Source organism: Anser anser (assembly GCF_964211835.1).
Source record: "Anser anser genome assembly, chromosome: Z".
In the NCBI taxonomy this organism is placed as follows: Eukaryota; Metazoa; Chordata; class Aves; order Anseriformes; family Anatidae; genus Anser; species Anser anser.
The window spans coordinates 19,015,814-19,032,708 of NC_139723.1; the positions used below are offsets into that span (position 1 = coordinate 19,015,814).

General features: G+C 38.0%; 1 long non-coding RNA gene across 1 annotated transcript in view; it reads left to right on the forward strand.

The window, feature by feature from the left end:
- The window catches only part of LOC310889192, a 46,040-nt gene extending 34,218 nt beyond the window's left edge, over nt 1-11,822 (forward strand). Inside the window, exons 2-3 of the long non-coding RNA XR_014576433.1 lie at nt 8,208-8,277; nt 10,961-11,822. This is a non-coding gene — a long non-coding RNA (uncharacterized lncRNA). The remainder of the gene's footprint in view (nt 1-8,207; nt 8,278-10,960) is intronic.
- Nucleotides 11,823-16,895: the final 5,073 nt, after the last annotated feature.

Here is a 16,895-nt window from a genome sequence, read left to right on the forward strand (position 1 = left end):
AACCTACGTTTCTCATCTGTCTCAGGGATGTCCTTCTCTGACTCTCTGATGCTCCTCAGCCTGCCTACCTCCTCCTGAATCTCTTCCCCCAGACGAAGCAGTTCTTCAACCTTGGCACACCTCCCACAGTTGTGCTCTCTACTGTCATGCTGCACTGGCATAAGAGTAGGGCACACCTTGCAGCCTGACACCTGGGTGGCAGCATGTTCCCCCTGGAGCTCCATCTGGGAGGCTGCATCAGCTGCAGTGGATGCTGAACTTTGCTGCACTCCAGGCCACATGCGCTTCCCAGGGTCTGCCTTGGTACGAGAAAGGGGGCATGCTTCTGGCTCTGCCCAAGCCTCGTCAGCTGCCCTCAAGAAGGCTGACAGGTCCTGGTGGCTCCCTTGGCTGCCGGGAGGTGCCTTGGTGTAAGGAATCCTCTGCACGCCATGATCCCCTGCTCTGCTGCAGAACGCATATGCCTCAGAGAAGATCTCCTCAGTAATGAGGGAAAATGAAAGAAGATTTAAACCATATGAGAATAGTATGCTTTTTTTTTTTTTTAATACTGTTGAATACTAAGTGCTCTATAATAAACACTTTTTTGATCACAACAAACTATGCAAATACTTTTAGAGAACACACATACATAAGCAATACTCCTTGTCACTTTTATTTCACTTTCGTGGCAACACATTACAGATATTACTCTCTCTTTCTCTCTCTGTTTTTTTTTTTTGTATGAAAAAAATGAATTACAAGACTACTTTTCTTGGTGTCAGTTTTTGGGCCCTCTGATTTTAATGTCCTGCCATTTATACAAACTATTCTAGTAACAACAGAGCTTCACAAAAGCAGAATGAAAGACTGGATAAAAGAGCAAGAGAGTGAGTAGAGGGACTTAGTTTTTCTTTATTTTTTCATCTGAAAAGAATACAATTCCTGTCTATCAGCCCGACAGCTCAGCCTTGATTAGAGCACAATCTCTGTGAGAAAGCTCTGAGGCTTGAAACCTTCAGTTGTAGTTGTCACAAGCTGAAGTATGAGAAATGATTATTAATGCCTGGCACTGAAAGTCACTGCATCTAACTAACCTAATAGGTCATTCATTCTATGAACTGTGTCATTTAGTTTCAATAGATGTCTCTTTTTCCATACAAGCAGTAATACTGTATGCATTATACAAGTGGACAAATATGAATGTTGATTCATATCTTTTAAAAAGAATAATATTGTGTAGTCCGTTGCAAAAGATTTAGATCACTTGAGTGTCAGACCTGGAAATGGATGGGAAATGTCAATTAATCAGGCTGTGGCAGATGACGGTTTTGATGAGGGAGATTCTAAGGAGATATTACATGTCAAACACAAAAGAAGTGCAGTCTATTGATCCAGAAAGAAAAACAAAACTTATTTCTCAATTTGCCTTCAGTTCTCAGTCAAATGTGAAACTGTGCTGATGTGGTGTTTTTTACCTTGCTGGGCAGCTGAACTCCACCACAACTGCTCTCTCATTCCCACTCCTTAGAAGAAGAGGGGAAGAAGAAAGTATGCTGGAAAGAAACAAACAACTCGGGTTGAGATAAGGCTGATTTAATTAAAGGGAAGAGGAAGAGGGAAAAAGAAACAAACATACAAAAAGAAAAAAAAAAAAACGCCATGCAGAAGTACACAGAGAGCAAAGAAATTACGCTATGGGAATTACTTTTCATCAGCGAGTGATCTTCAGCCACATCCTGGGAAGCAGGGCCTCAACACATGGAGCAGTTGTTTGGGAGGACAGATGTCTTCATAACAAGAGCCCACTCTCTCCTTCCCCTTTCCCACTTTTTGTTGCTGAGTGTGACATCATATGGTATGGAATATCCCTTTGGTTGGTTTAGGTCAGCTGCTCTGGTGATGTCCCTTCCTGCTGGCTTGGCGGGGGGGCATGGTGGTATGGGGGGGGCGGGGCAGGGAATGGCGATTAGAGAGAGTCCTGATGTGGTGCCAGTATTGCTCAGCAGCAGACACAACACTGATGAGATACCAACGCTGTTTTAGCTACGAGCGCAGAGCACAGCACTGTATGGGCTACTGCAGTGAAAGTTAACTCCATCCCAGCCAGACCCAGCACAATCTCCACCCCCCTATACATTTGTGTCATACTCAGGTCCCACATAGTTTAGTATATAGATATTCTCATCACCACTGTTCCTTGTTCATTAAAAAATTTATAGATCTGTACTTATCTGTACTTAGATCTGTATTATCTGTATTCAATCTATAGGCCTCTCCCCAAATGTTCATAAGAACCGGTGATGATTTAAGCTTCATCTGCCAAAGTGTTCACTCAGAGCAAGTGGAGTTGGTTTTCTTGACACCAGCACCAGCTTAGCTCAAGTCATTGCTGCACTTGCCCGGCTCCTTGCAAAGTTGACCTTTCATTGGTTCTGCAGTGTCTTCCTACAACACAAAACTTAGATTACAGATTACTTTTCTCCCAAGGTTAAATCTCCTTGAGGCATGCACCTGATATCCCCATCCTTTTCCATGACCCACCAGGTGTACCCTCGTCCTTAGGTAGACAATCCCCTGAGTGGGTTTGCCTTTCCCAAGGCAGGAGCAACCCACATCACCTTCCCCATCCACTTCCTTACATGCACTACAGGGACTTTAGCTCCTCCCACAGTGTGTAGGGGTTTTGTTTCAGCAGGACCAGGATGGCTGTGAGACCCTCCGGTGTTAACTAGCCAAGTGGCTTCTGGTAGATTTATGTCCCAGTGTTTCCATGTCACCAATGCTCATAACATGGTCTTTAACAGGCCATTGTACCTCTCAACCTTTCCAGAGGCTTGTGGGTGACTGGGGATGTGATACACCCACTCAATGCCACGCCCCTTGGCCCAGGAGGTGACAGGATTGTTTCGGAAATGACTCCCATTGTCGGACTCAATTCTCTCTGGTGTACCATGATGCCACAACACCTGCCTTTCCAGGCCCAAGATAGTGTTTCAGGCAGTGGCATGGTTTACTGGTTATATTTCCAGACACCCAATAGCTGTGTCTACCATGGTGAGTACGTACCGTTTGCCTTGGTGGGTTTGCGGGAGTGGTCCTATATAGTCAATCTGCCAGGCCTCACCGTATCGAAATCCAAGGCACCACCCCCTATTCCAGGGAAACTTTACCCTCATGGCTCACTTGATCGCAGCACAGGTTTCACACTCATGGGTGACCTATGTCATGTCCTCAGTCGTCATGTCCACCCCTTGATCATGAGTCCATCTGTATGTTGCATCCCTCCCCAGATGTCCTGATGTTACATGGGACCATCAAGCTACAAACAGGTCACCCTTGCATCCCCAATCCAGGTCCACCTGATCCACTTCAATTTTTGAATCTCGATCCACTTCTTCGTTATTCTAATGTTCTTCAGTGGTGTGACTCTTGGGCATGTGGGCATCTACATAAGGCACCTTTACATTCAGGTTTTCAACACGAGCAGCAATATCTTTCCACAGTGCAGCAGCCCAAATAGGTTTACCTCTGCACTGCCAGTTGCTTTGTTTCCACTGCTGCAGCCACCCCCACAGAGCATTTGACACCATCCATGAGTCAGTGTAGAGATGCAGCACTGGCCATTTTTCTCTTCTGGCAATTTTTAAGGCCAGTCGGATGTCTTTCACTTCTGCATACTGATTCGACTCATCTTCCCCTTCCATGGCCTCTATTACTCATCATGTGGGACTCCACACAGCAGCTTTCCACTTCCATAGCTCCCTACCGCATGACAGGATCCATCAGTGAACAACACATACAGCTTTCTGTCTTCTGGCAACTCATTATATGGTGGTGCCTCTTTGGCACGAGTTAATTCTTCCCTTGGTACTCTGAAATCTCTGCCTTCCAGCCAGTCCATGATCTCTTCCAGGTTTCCTGGACAGCTGGGTTTCTCTATGCAAGCCTGCTGTGTAATTAATGCTACCCACTCACTCCACATAGTGTCGGTTGCATGGTGTGTAGTGAACTTTGAACATACAATGTAAGACAGGTAGCTGTGAGGCCAAGAGGAGCTGTGCTTCTGTACCAACAACTTCTAAGGCAGCTTGAACCCCCTCATATGCTGTTAGTATCTCCTTTTCAGTTGGGGTGTAGTTGGTTTCTGATCCTAGACAGCCCCAGCTCCAGAACCCCAGAAGACGACCTGGGGTTTTCTGCCAGCGGCTCCAGGTGAGCCCATGCTCCCCAGCTGCAGTGTAAAGTATGTTTTGCACAGCTGGTCTGGTATGGACAGGCACAAGGGCTACTGCACGAGCTATTTCTTGTTTGATTTGTTCAAAAGTCTGTTGTTGCTCAGGGCCCCACTCAAGATGGTTCTTCTTTCAAGTCATTTGATATAGAGTTTCCACAAAGTGACTATAGCCTGGAATATGCATTCTCCAGAATCCCACAAAGCCTAGGAAAGCTTGTGTTTCCTTTTTGCTACTTGGCAGAGACACAGCAATTATTTTGTTGATAATATCCATTGGAATGTGGCAATGTCCATCCTGCCATTTTACCCCCCAAGAACTGGATTTCCTGTGCAGGTCCCTTGACCATACTCTGTTTAATGGCAAAACCCACTTTCAGGAGAATTTGGATTATTTTCTTCCCTTTCTCAAAAACTTCCTCTGTTGTGTCACCCCACACAATGATGTCATCAATGTACTGCAGGTGTTCAGGAGCTCTCTCACTCCCCCTCCTTAGAGGAAGAGGAGGAGAAGAAATTATCTGAAAAAAACAAAAACAAAAACAAAAACAAAAACAAAAACAAACAAAAAAAAACACCTCACAGGTTGAGATAAGAATGATTTAACTAAAGAGAAGAGAAGAGGGGGAAAATAAATAAATAAATAAATAGAAATCAAAGGTCGCATTGTTCCAGTGATACCAAAGCTATTCTAGCTACAAGTGCAGAGCACAGCACTGTATGGGCTGCTGCAGGGAAAGTTAACTCCATCCCAGCCAGACCAGCACACAAAAGGACACATAAGGTGCCCGTTAGCTTTGCTATGAGAATAAAATGAGATGACGGCATGCAGAAAAGAAAATACACCAAAGGGAGCAAAGCACCTAGAGAAAGTCACCTTATTGAGGAACAAAAAGTACATTGTGTTTTCATGTCTTTACCTAGAAAGATTCACATTATTTTTTATAAAACTGTATCCTTGAAAAATAACCACACCACTCAAGTGGGGAAGCATCATAGAACAGGTCTTTGATGGCAGATGCATAATGGAGCTGTCACGAGGGACGTTTTGTTGTTGTTTTTCTGTCCTATATGCATTAATTAATCACTTTAAATCTGAAACTTCACTAAATACTACTACTACTACTACTACTACTACTACTACTACTAATAATAATAATAATAATAATAAGCATTCTATTAAGACTAAGGACAGTCAGAACAGAAGGTTTTGTTTGTTTGTTTGTTTGTTTCACTTGAAAGTTTGGAAACTACTCTAGGAGCTTTCTCATTGATCTTAGCAAGGTAAATTGATACGAAGCTGGAAACGCCAGTGCTATTTCCATCCTGAAGGTCTCTGAATGAGTACATCATAAACTTCATACATCATAAATGTGTTCTAGCATAATACCTTTTTATCATTGTTGTTGTCGTGTTGTTGTAATTCATGTATGAATCCAGCATCTTCCACAACTTCTATTGACTTTGTAGTTTCTTCCATTCTCTTTGGATATCAAATTATTTATCTTTCTTGTGTTCCAATTTTCCAATTTCAGATTCAGATCTCAAGACTTCTTGTTTGTTTGTTTGTTTTTTCTCCTCTCATATAATTAAGCCAATCCACTTGAATTTTGTGAACTTCTGTTAGAGAAAGTTTTTGTGCATGCACTGAATGGCAAACAGTAAAGTAGTTTTGAATTACACTGTAAAACATAGATTCTGATTTTGAAAACAACAACAACAAGAACAACAACAATATTGAAGAGATTAAAGCAAAGAGTTTGCTGGGATCAAATACAGCCAAAGAGGAAAGCAATACATATTTGATCATGAGAAGAGAACAGGGGTGGGGACTTCTCAGGTTGACAGAGTATGGTGTTAATGAAAAAAAATATGTATTTCTCTCAACTGATTCAATTTTAAATCCTCTCATGGCCAATGGAGATAAAATACTGATTTTGGGGCTGCTTATATTCCATGTTGCTGGTCTCAATCAGGCATAGCTGCATGCCATTGTAATGTGAAGTGTATAAAATTCTAGGAATATGTAAATAAAATAAATTAAAACAATGAGGTAAATATTATGTAATGAATGTACTGCTGTTTTACTGCACCATTTTTAATCATAAGCCACTGCAAGAACTTTATTATATGATTTTATATTGTATGACATTATATGATTTTTTTTTTCATTTCAACCTTTCTGGGCTGTTGTTGGTCTTTAATATCAGTTTAATCTTCACTGCAGGAAGTATGCTGATAACATAAATACAGCCAAGGGTACATTAGAGAAAAAAAGAAAAAAAAAAAGAAAAAAGAAAAAAAAAAGAAAAAAGAAAAAAAAAAGAAAAAAAGGGGAAAAAAAAGAAAAAAAGGAAAAAAGTGAGAGATTTAAATTCTTACCAAGAAGAGATTATACAGCTTATTCAGGTGGAGATTTATCAGAAAATTAAAAAAAAAAAAAAAAAAGTTTATTCTTAAATTTATAAGAATGAAAGTTTACTCTCCAGTTCATCTAGCTGGTTGTTTTTGGTTTTGGTTTTGTTTTCCACCAAATGACTGAAATTCCACCATCATTTCTTCTGTTCCCAGTGATTAAGAAAATAATATTACAAGGTTTCACTTGTATCTAAAATACAAAAAAGAAGTCCTTTTGTTTGTAAGCACCTCAAAGCCAAAAGTTCTAGTTGAGTTCCAGACAAATGCTTGCTTGAAAGTTTAGATAAATTTGAAGTGTTAGCTTTGTCGTCACAAACAAACAACAACAACAACAACAAAATCTCCAAAAAGACACAATTTCACTTAGTTGTGAAATATTGCCATAAACTTCTGTCCCAGCTTCTCAGATTCTTATTTCAAGTGAACATTATGCAGCTAGTACCTTTTCTCAGAGCCACATGAAAGTTACATGAACATGGGCTTACAAAATACAAACTTGACAAATTGTTTCCATGTACAAGAAAGAGCTTCATATAAAAATATCAAAAATAAAAGGCAGTGGAAACTTAGGGGTTTCTGACAACTTCCTCCTTAGATTTCAAGTCTCCTCTCCTCTCCTCTCCTCTCCTCTCCTCTCCTCTCCTCTCCTCTCCTCTCCTCTCCTCTCCTCTCCTCTCCTCTCCTCTCCTCTCCTCTCCTCTCCTCTCTTTTCATTTCTCCTCTCGTTTCTTCTCTCCTCCTTGGTGGTTAGAAGTTAATATCTCCCTGCATAATCCTGCCCTTCAGTACTGGCTTCTATCCATTTTGCCCACCCATAACTGAAGTTTCTCACTGTGATGTGAGGTTGTTCTTCCAGGAAGTAAGGGGAAAGAAAGGGGAAGAACTGAAAGGGGAAGAATATTTTCCATCTGCTTCATATTAAGTGAGATAAAGCACAAGGTCAAGCTATTTTGAAAGCCAGTTACAGCTGAAAGGAACAAATCTGTGTGGTGGCTTTAGATTTTGCACGCATTATACAGGGAAAAAAAAAGAAAAAAAAGAGGTAAAATTAAGGAAGACAGAACCACTTTACCCTCTCTTCCACAGTTTCTCATAATTGATCATTTCCAGAGGAAAATAATGTAATGAAATACCTATTTCTTGTAAGAGAAATCCTTCTCCTCATCAGAGCCTTTCATATTGATTCATTTTAAGTTCAAGAGAAGATGGGCATAAAAATTATTTTTATATTTTCTTCAGCTTCTTCAAATAAATACTCTTTCCCACTGCTCCAGAGTAGCAGCAATCTTAGCATCTGCAAAACATTTGACATTGTCACACAGAAAAAAAAAACACATATGTATACATCACATTCTAGTAAATTATGCAGAACTTAGTGAAGCAAAACAATGCCACATCTGCTTTGATTCAAATGAATTCCAACATAAGGGTGTTAAATCTATAGTGTCCCACCAGTGTTGCCTATGAATTGTCTGGAAACACATTTTTTATTCTCTGGTTCTCTCTACCCTGACTCATCACCACTCCTCTTCTTATAGCAAATATGAAAATCTGCCTTTCTGTCTCCCTCTTCTAGACACATGAATAGAATCTGATCAGTTCATACTACATACAACATGAAGAGTCAAATGGTGAAATACCACCAGGTAAAATGCATTGAATTATGTCTTATCATCAGAGGAAGTTTATGAGATATTAACAGCAACCTCAAACATTTTGTACAGCATTTAGATATTTTATTTTTTAATGAAGGGAAAAATCTACATCCTGTGTTTATTGCAGCCTCTGAAAGTTTCCTGGCATCGCTGGAAAGATTTCCGGAGGTTTTAGTAGGCTTGGATCCTGGCTCACACACCGCAGAGCTTGCTTGACTGCTAAACAGCCAGTGGATAGCAGTCTGTATGAAAACACCATCACATAACCATAGCCATAATCATCGCATAATTTCTGTTTTCAATGCTTGGGACACATACATTCTCAAAAAGAAAATACCCTTTTATCTTTTCTATTTCTTATTTTACTCAAAAAGAGAATACCAGAATAGGGAGGATATAACTGCCTGCCTCTGGACATCCTTTTAACACTCAACCACAGCTAAGAATCTTTCTTCTTGAACATTTTCCTTCCCACTATCAGTTTAACATCAGTGTAAATCATAAAGTGAATATTACTTATTACTTGGCCACAAGTCTAAATGCTGTATCTTTCCATTGTCAACATTATGTGGAATTCCTCCAAAGTAGCAACTGAGACTCACTCAATTAATTTTATTTTGTTTAATGAAAAGCTCATCTCTGCTTTTAGCTTTTTACTGGATGTGAAAAATATAATGAAGTAGATGAGTTTTCATGAATTAGGTGCAATCTTCTTACTTTTGTAGCCCAAAAGGATGATAATAACCACCTCATACAGCAACATTTTTTCTCTTGTTTCTTAGTGTATTCACCAAGGAATGGTAGAAGCAAAAGGCCTCTTAAAGTGACAAGCTGAACACTCAGTCTAGTGGTGAAAAGTTTCCTCAGAGTTACCAAACAATTCTCATTTTCCCAAAACACAAAACAATCTTCAAAAACATTTTTGAAACAGTTTAGGGACATTTTTTCTTAGATTAGTATAAGTCAAAAAACTAATAATAATAATAACTGGCAGACAAACTCAGTTTTTAAACAGAGTCGTCATAGACGTGCTTTTTGTATTTTCTTCTACTTCATATGTCTCTCTGCTATAGAAATAAATAAATAAAATAAATAAATAAATGCTGTAAATGTGCTAGCCCACTTATATGTAAAATCTTAACTTCTGTTCATTATTCATTAATTTTCACCTCCACACCCCACCCCCAAGTTTCACCATGTAAATCGATGGGAGACTTCTGTTAGCTTAAGAAGGATCATTGGAAATATGTGTTCCTTTGAAAGAACCTGACAGACTTGCGAAGCAGACAGACAGTGGGAGATGTGCATTTAAGAAGCCAGTAAAGATATGACTGGGAATTAGATGAATCTTGCTTCTCTGTCAGTTCCCTACAAAGCATAATCCATGCCTGTGCAGTTTGAAAATCTAAATCTTTTCTATGTTTTGCTCATCTGTGTCTTTTTTCCCCATCTCTTACACTTATGTTCATTTCCAAAAGTGTTCCCAATGTCTTAGTTTTGCTGTAAACTTTGCCAGCAGGCTCAGTCTTGTAAATATAATTACTAAATGAAGCAGATGGTAAAGCTAAAAAGGAGGGAATTGAATATCAGAAACTTCTTGCGTTATAGGTAATTGGTAGGGGCTTTACTTCCTTCCTGTCATGCTTCTTCAAGTTTCATTCATATTTCATCTTGTAAATGATAATGATCACTACCAAACAACAGGCCTAAGTTACATTCTGCTCCTTAGCTGAAAAGTTCAATGTCTATGAATTACTGCAAGGCAAACCAACAAAACAAAACAAAACAAAACAAAAAAAACAGCAGACTAGTACCACATTCACAACATACAAATAATGGATTAAAATCTGACAAAAGTAGTTCTTGATTAAAGATTTAAGACAAGGCACATTTCCTTCTCAGAATCTTTATTGAACCCAGATCCAAACCAACTTCCTTTTCTGATTCACTAATACTGAGGCATACGTGTTGTCTATGTTCTTGATAATATTGAACCCCTTTTGTGTGTGTGTGGCAAGTGACTTGTCATTACAAATTTTTATTTTCAGCAAATATACCTGTCAAAAGTAAAATAAAACAAAACTGAAACATAAACTTTTTTTTTTTCACTTTTATAAGGAATTTTGAGTGTAATGTCCTGGAATAGTGTGACTACTCCAGAAAATCCATTGGAAATTAGAGCCCCATGCTTGGGTCTTGTGATTATTCTTTCTGTTTCTATATTTTTAGATGCAGCCATACAAACTTTATGACACACAACCCACAAGGTTTTTGATTAAACCAAAGGTATAAGCAGTTTGTATGTTATGAAGGAACATACAATGCTATTTCCATTGAAAAACTTAGACTTTGAGGTTAATAAAAATGCTGAAACACGTTGGGAAATGTTTTCTAAAACTCTACTTACATCTCTGCCTGACTTTTAAAATTAAGTTTTCAGGGTTGGTAACCTGTCACCTGAATTAATTGCAGGAATGTTAAGAGGATTATAAATTTGCTTTGCCAGATTTAGAGGTTTTTTTTTTTTTCCTCCTTTCTGAATAGGTGTCTGATGATGGTAATATATTGATTATTTTCAAGATTGTATATGCTTTGAAATGCAATGCTAAATTTGTATGCAATTCAGACTGAGAATCTTATAAGTCAGAATTATTATTTTTTTTTCCTGTTGCAGGATAATGCGTCTTCCTTAAATTACCACCCTTGCCAAGAGCAGCTACAGGTCTGTTTAAAGCCAGATGGTCCTTGGTGTCACATTCAGCCCTTCTGTCTTTCTAAGGACTTCAGTTGGTGTTAAGTATGTTAATACTTTGTGACACAGGATAGTACTGTACAATTTAATCTTGGATTCCTATTTGAACAAAACTCCCTTTTTAAGTCTGTTAACTGGAAGGAAACTACGTAACATCATGCCTCACGATTTCACAGGACATGTGATATTTCCAAGCCTGTGCTTGGTCAGGTCTCACATGTAAGGTAATAACAATTTAAACTTGGTGTGATTATGCTTCTCCTGGGAGAGGCTGATTTACCTTGTCAATCCAGTGATTTAAGATTGATTAGAATAAAGTTTGATTAAGGTCCATGAAGATCTGTTTCAAAGATGCTAATTTCTCTTAGCATTGAGAAGTCTAATCTGAGAAAAATAAATAAAATTATAAATTTGACTCATCTTTTCTTGTCCTAAAAGTACTTGGCAGTACTGAAAGGCAGTGAAAGGAGCACAGACACTGCTAAAGTGAGGAAAAGTATTAGTAACTTAACACATGCAGCTACTGCAATTGTTATGATATTTGTTAAAAGTAAAACTCTGCCTATCCTATATTCAGCATTACATCCAGAGAATAAAGAAATAGTATCTTAACACATACTAATGAAGAAAGTTGTTTGCATGTTCCTTTCATTTTTCCAGTGCCAACACATCTACAGCAGGTTTAATTTTCACAGAGCTCTTACTTCCCAGAAACCTGTTTCATGTAACAAGTTTCATGCAAGCCAAGTTTCCTTTATGATTCAGCCAGTGATAATATAAAAGCTTAATGCCCTGTAGAGGACAAGGACAAATCAACACTTTCTCATTGATATTCTTAATACAGACTTCTTTTATGAAAGAAAAGTTAATTGAATTCCTTCCTTACTATGCATGAAATCTTTAAGAAAATTCTCAATTAATATAAAACTTTAATTTAGAGATAATCAGATAGATACTTTTCATTAAAATACAACAAAAACACTTCTCAGCCCAATTTGATACAACTATTAAATGTGAAAAATATAGAACAATTTAATTTTTCCATGCAATTTAATTTTTTATACTCTTCGAAGTTGCTAATAGTATAAAAAAAAACAGTTTTCTTTAGTATGTTTAAGGAATTAATTAATTGACACATTTATTGAATGCTTTGTGTGCTGAAAAGCCAACAAATGAGAATGGTTGAATGCAGAAAACAATAAGAAATACTTTTCTGTAAAGTGTTATTTCCTGTGCAGTAAACACTTTTGAGAGAACATCATCAGAATAAATATTTTCCCACATGAGGAACAGATTGAGTAATGATGATGCTGAATCAGAGTTCTACTGAGTTCAAGGTTCCAAAACAAAAATCCTCCCCCTCTCCTTGACATTTTATGTTTATCACAGATTCTGAATTTTGTTGAATTCATGACCTGTATTTTCAACCCCCAAGCTCATAGCTTTCAGTGAAAGAAACAGCTGCCAACACCACTTACCCTTGAAGATGTTCAATGTTTCAGGTATATTAAAAGGCCTTTTTGTGATGTTTTGCATGAGCTATTGCAAGCTTTTCACTTAGCACTTCAAAGTCTAATCAGGGAAAAAAAGAGATACTTGGCCTTCCTGCTTTTGAATGTACTTGACTATTAAGCTTTAAATAGTGTTCGTGGTATGCCAAGAGATGTGAATTATGTCTTTATACTTCATTGAAATAACGCCTTTCAAAATTACGCTTATTTTGCAAATCAAATATAGGCTGTGATCAATGAAGCCAAACTTCAGCATTCTATCACTCCCAGTTTTGAAAGTCCACCAGTTTCTGCAGGAAAAACAAATAAACAAACAAACAAACAAATAAATAAATAAATAAAAAATCTAAATTAAGAACACAGAGCAGAGCAATAATGATATATTTTTTGGAGTGATTATGAGGCAGATGATCAGTTTAGCATGCAATTGTTAAATTTAACTGCCTCTATGAATGATGCTTTCTTTGTTCATTTTAATGTTTCAAATCCTTTACTGTTGCTGTCAGAGGGACCTAAGGTATTTGAAATGCCCATGATTTTCCCTTTTCTCATCCCATAACATATGGTTTCAGTGGCTTCTGTTTGTTGTTGTTCATTTGTTTTTGTTGTTGCTTGCTTGTTTTGTTGTTCTTGCTTTTGTTTCTGAGCAAAAGAATTAAAGTATTTTTAGACTGCTAAAAAGGAGTTTGTGAGCTTGTGGTACTTGAAGAGGAAATTTCTGGAATACAGAAATGTTATTTATGGAAATTGATCCAGATGATACAAAATGTTTCTTAACTCTTTAATCAGAGCACCTTGAATATTTGTTGCTCAGATTACATTATGAATAACAATACTAGTTAAAAAAAAAAAAAAAAGGCAAGAAGAGAAGAATTAGGAAACTGGTTTGTTATGTGAACTAGCCCTTTCATATTCAGCCAAAGCTGCTTTATTTTTTTATTATTTAGAGTAAGACAGAAGATGTGATAACTGGAAGCTGCAACAGATGACTATTTTGTAAATTATTCTAAAGTGGATCAGTAATGGTTATTGTACCAGTTCTGGTCCCACAATCACAAAGATGATCAGACCAGGATGTCTTTCATTCATGTTACCCATATCACTCACCAGTTTACCCAATTTTTCAGAAAACAGATGTGATGAAAAATGTCAAGAGCCTAAAACTAATAAAGAATCACATTGTGACTTGGCACGTGCCTTATATCCGTCTTCTGGTTAACTAGCCTTCAGATAAAAGTAACATAGATGAAAATGTGTCTTTTTATTCCATTTTCTTCTACGGAGTGTGAAGCCAAAAGAGGCAGAGAGGTAGAACAGAGCAGGTGGTAACTCTGTGCTTGTTCCCAGCCCACAGCATGCCAAATAGCCTGGAGAAGGAAAGTCTGTGATTCACTAATAGAATGGGAGAGCAGTAAATTACAAACTTCCATAGACAAAGAGGGAGGACTGTAATTCAAAAACGGTGTCTGCCTCCAGGGGCTAATCTTACTGCAGAGTAATCATCACTCTTAATCAGCACTGTTCCAAAAATTAACAGCACCTCTCAACTGTTTACTTAAAATTAATAAAGTATAATATTCTTAATTTCTTCTTATGTTTTTGGTCATTTTTAATGTCCAGCACTACTATAATAAATTGTCAGAACTTATGCTTATTTTGTTAAATACATTCTATTTTCCTTATTCTAACACATTTGTTTTGCCTTGTTTCCAAGTTTATATGCAAACTGCTTGAATGTGTCCATGTCATCTCTAATTTGGAATGATTTGAAATAACCTGTCGGTTGACAAATTGCAACCAGTTTCAAATGCTTTGAGACTAGATGCACTTCTATGCTTCTCAAGTGTCGCACAAAAGTATTTATGTCAGCGTTTCATGATAATAAGATCTTTGGCTTTGCAATTCTGTTCCATTGAGGATCTTGTTTCCTCTGTGTGCAATCTTGGTAGCCTCTAACCATGGCTCTGGTCAAACATACTACATACTGTATTAGTATTTTAGTTACTATCACATAACAAATTCATGGAATTTTTATGTGTTTATACTTGTATATGCACCTGTAAGTCCTACTTAAATCAGTAACAGATTGAACAAATCTCTGTTTATACCTGCTAAAGAACTTTGTGTCTGTTTTGATGTTGTATTTATTGATCTTTCTAAATTAATTATTTTTTTTTTTAATTCAATAAAATATAGAGAGGTGCACAAAGATAAAATAAAAAATTGGTATACATCCTTGTTAAAAATCAGTGGAAAAGCAAAAATCATGTACAGAATAGAGAGTAAACCATGCAAATTTACAGTCACATAATTATTGTGGCATTGTCTATTGTCTGTATTATTGATTATGGGTACATGAGCCATGTTGGTCATGTAGATAAGATGTAGATATGAGCTCTGATTGAGAAAAGATACATACATGTGAAACAAAATTATAGGTTCTGTAGTTGCAGCATGATTTTTATTTAACCTCTTACTGTACTTAGCAAGAAGGAGATTTACTACTGTGTAGTAGCCCACAAGCTGTTCTTGTAACTCCTAAGCTCAGCTAAAATTAGCTACTCCTCTGTGACTTTTGCATTCTAATTAATCTGTGACTCTTGTCTCTGTCCAGAATATTAAAATAAAGCAAATAGTGCAGTAAAATGTATGTAACTGTAAAAGGTATACATGGCAATGTTTTGGTAGTGGGTGGGGTGCAGGGGTGGCCTTTGTGAGCAGAGCCCAGCAGCTGACCAGTGTCAGAGCAGAGCCAGCTCCAGCTACTACAAACAGGACCCGCCGCTTGCTGGAGTCAAGCAAGTAAGTGATGTTGCTTAGGCCTCTGGGAGAGCAGAGTTAAGGAAGGGAAAGAACTGCTGGGCAGCAACAGCCAGGAGAGAGGAGGGAGAACCAGCCCTGAAAACCAGGTCAGTACAAGAGGGCAGGAGGTGCTCGAGGCTCAAGAGAAGGCAACCCATGGTTGCCATGGGTTCCATGGCAGAGCAGACCTCCATGCTGCAGCCTATGGAGTAGCCCTCAGTGGAGAAGGGGAAGAGAGTGGCCATGAAAGAAAGGTGTGCTACTTGGGGGTGGGAGGAGAAGACGGGGAAGGAAATAAAAGTAGTGGGGATGAGGGGAAGGTGTTTTTAGTTTTCTTTTAGTTCTCACACTTTTATACTGTTCTACACTATTATTACTTAGCAATAAATTAAATTAATCTTACCCAAATGAAGACTATTTCAATCTTGAAGCTAACTGGGAGTAATCTCCCCATCCTTATCGCAACCCACAAGTTATTTCATCATATTTTCTCCCTCATTGTGCCAAGGAGGGGGAGTGAGAGATCAGCTGGGTGGGCACCTGGTGGCCAGGCAAGTTTAACCCACCACAGTAACTCTCTGAAATCAGTGTGGATGTTAAAAGAACAGGCTAATGCTGAACTTGGTCTGCTGCTGTACTGGTTGCATGTTTTATATTGATTATCTATTATCAATGTGTAATTTTAAGCAATTTCTTTTATTTCAGTATAAAGAATTGGAGGCAGGGATAGATCTAACTGAAATAAGAAATGTTGCTGTGAAATGTTAACACTTTTTTTCAGTCACCTCCCATTACCAAGTGTTTATGGATGCCCCTCTCCATTTAATTTGTCTTAAACAAGCAATTTATTTGTTGCTAATAACTCTCACATGCTAGACTGATCTTTGAAAAAAACAAGCAGCACCTGTAAAGGAACTGAATAGATATATTTAGTTGAATTATTTTTTCCTTCAAGCTCAAATCACTTTTTTAGGTTGTATTTTTAGTCCAACTAAAGAGCTAGGCTGCTAGTACCCAGAGTATTTTAAACCTTATTTCCTTTAATTTAATCACACCAAATAAAGTTTAAAGGATTGGTTTCAGGGTTTCTGTAGTTCACAATGGCATTTCCAGAAAGGAAAACATTTATTATTTTTTTTCTGAAACAATATCAGTAATATTCAACTATATTCATATCCAGTAAATTACAAAATGGTGTTCTTCTGAAGGCCGCCAGTCTAACATTACTCGAGAGCTTTTGTTCATCATTTTGTTCAGCAATCTGGCTGAGGTCCAGGAGTGATATTTTTGTGTATACATCTGCACCTCAGCACACACCTCATTAACAGAGCAGCCATTGGAACATGCTGTAGTGGGTTTACGTGGCAAGGTTTTGGTAGCAGCCATAGGGGTGGCTTCTCTGAGAAGGATCTAGAAGCTGCCTCATGTTTGGTAAGGGCCCCACTGCTAACCAAAGCTGAGCCAATAAGTGATGTTGTTTTGCGCCTCTGTGAGAGCATATTTAAGACAGGGAAAAAAAAATGCTGTGACACACAGCAGCTGGG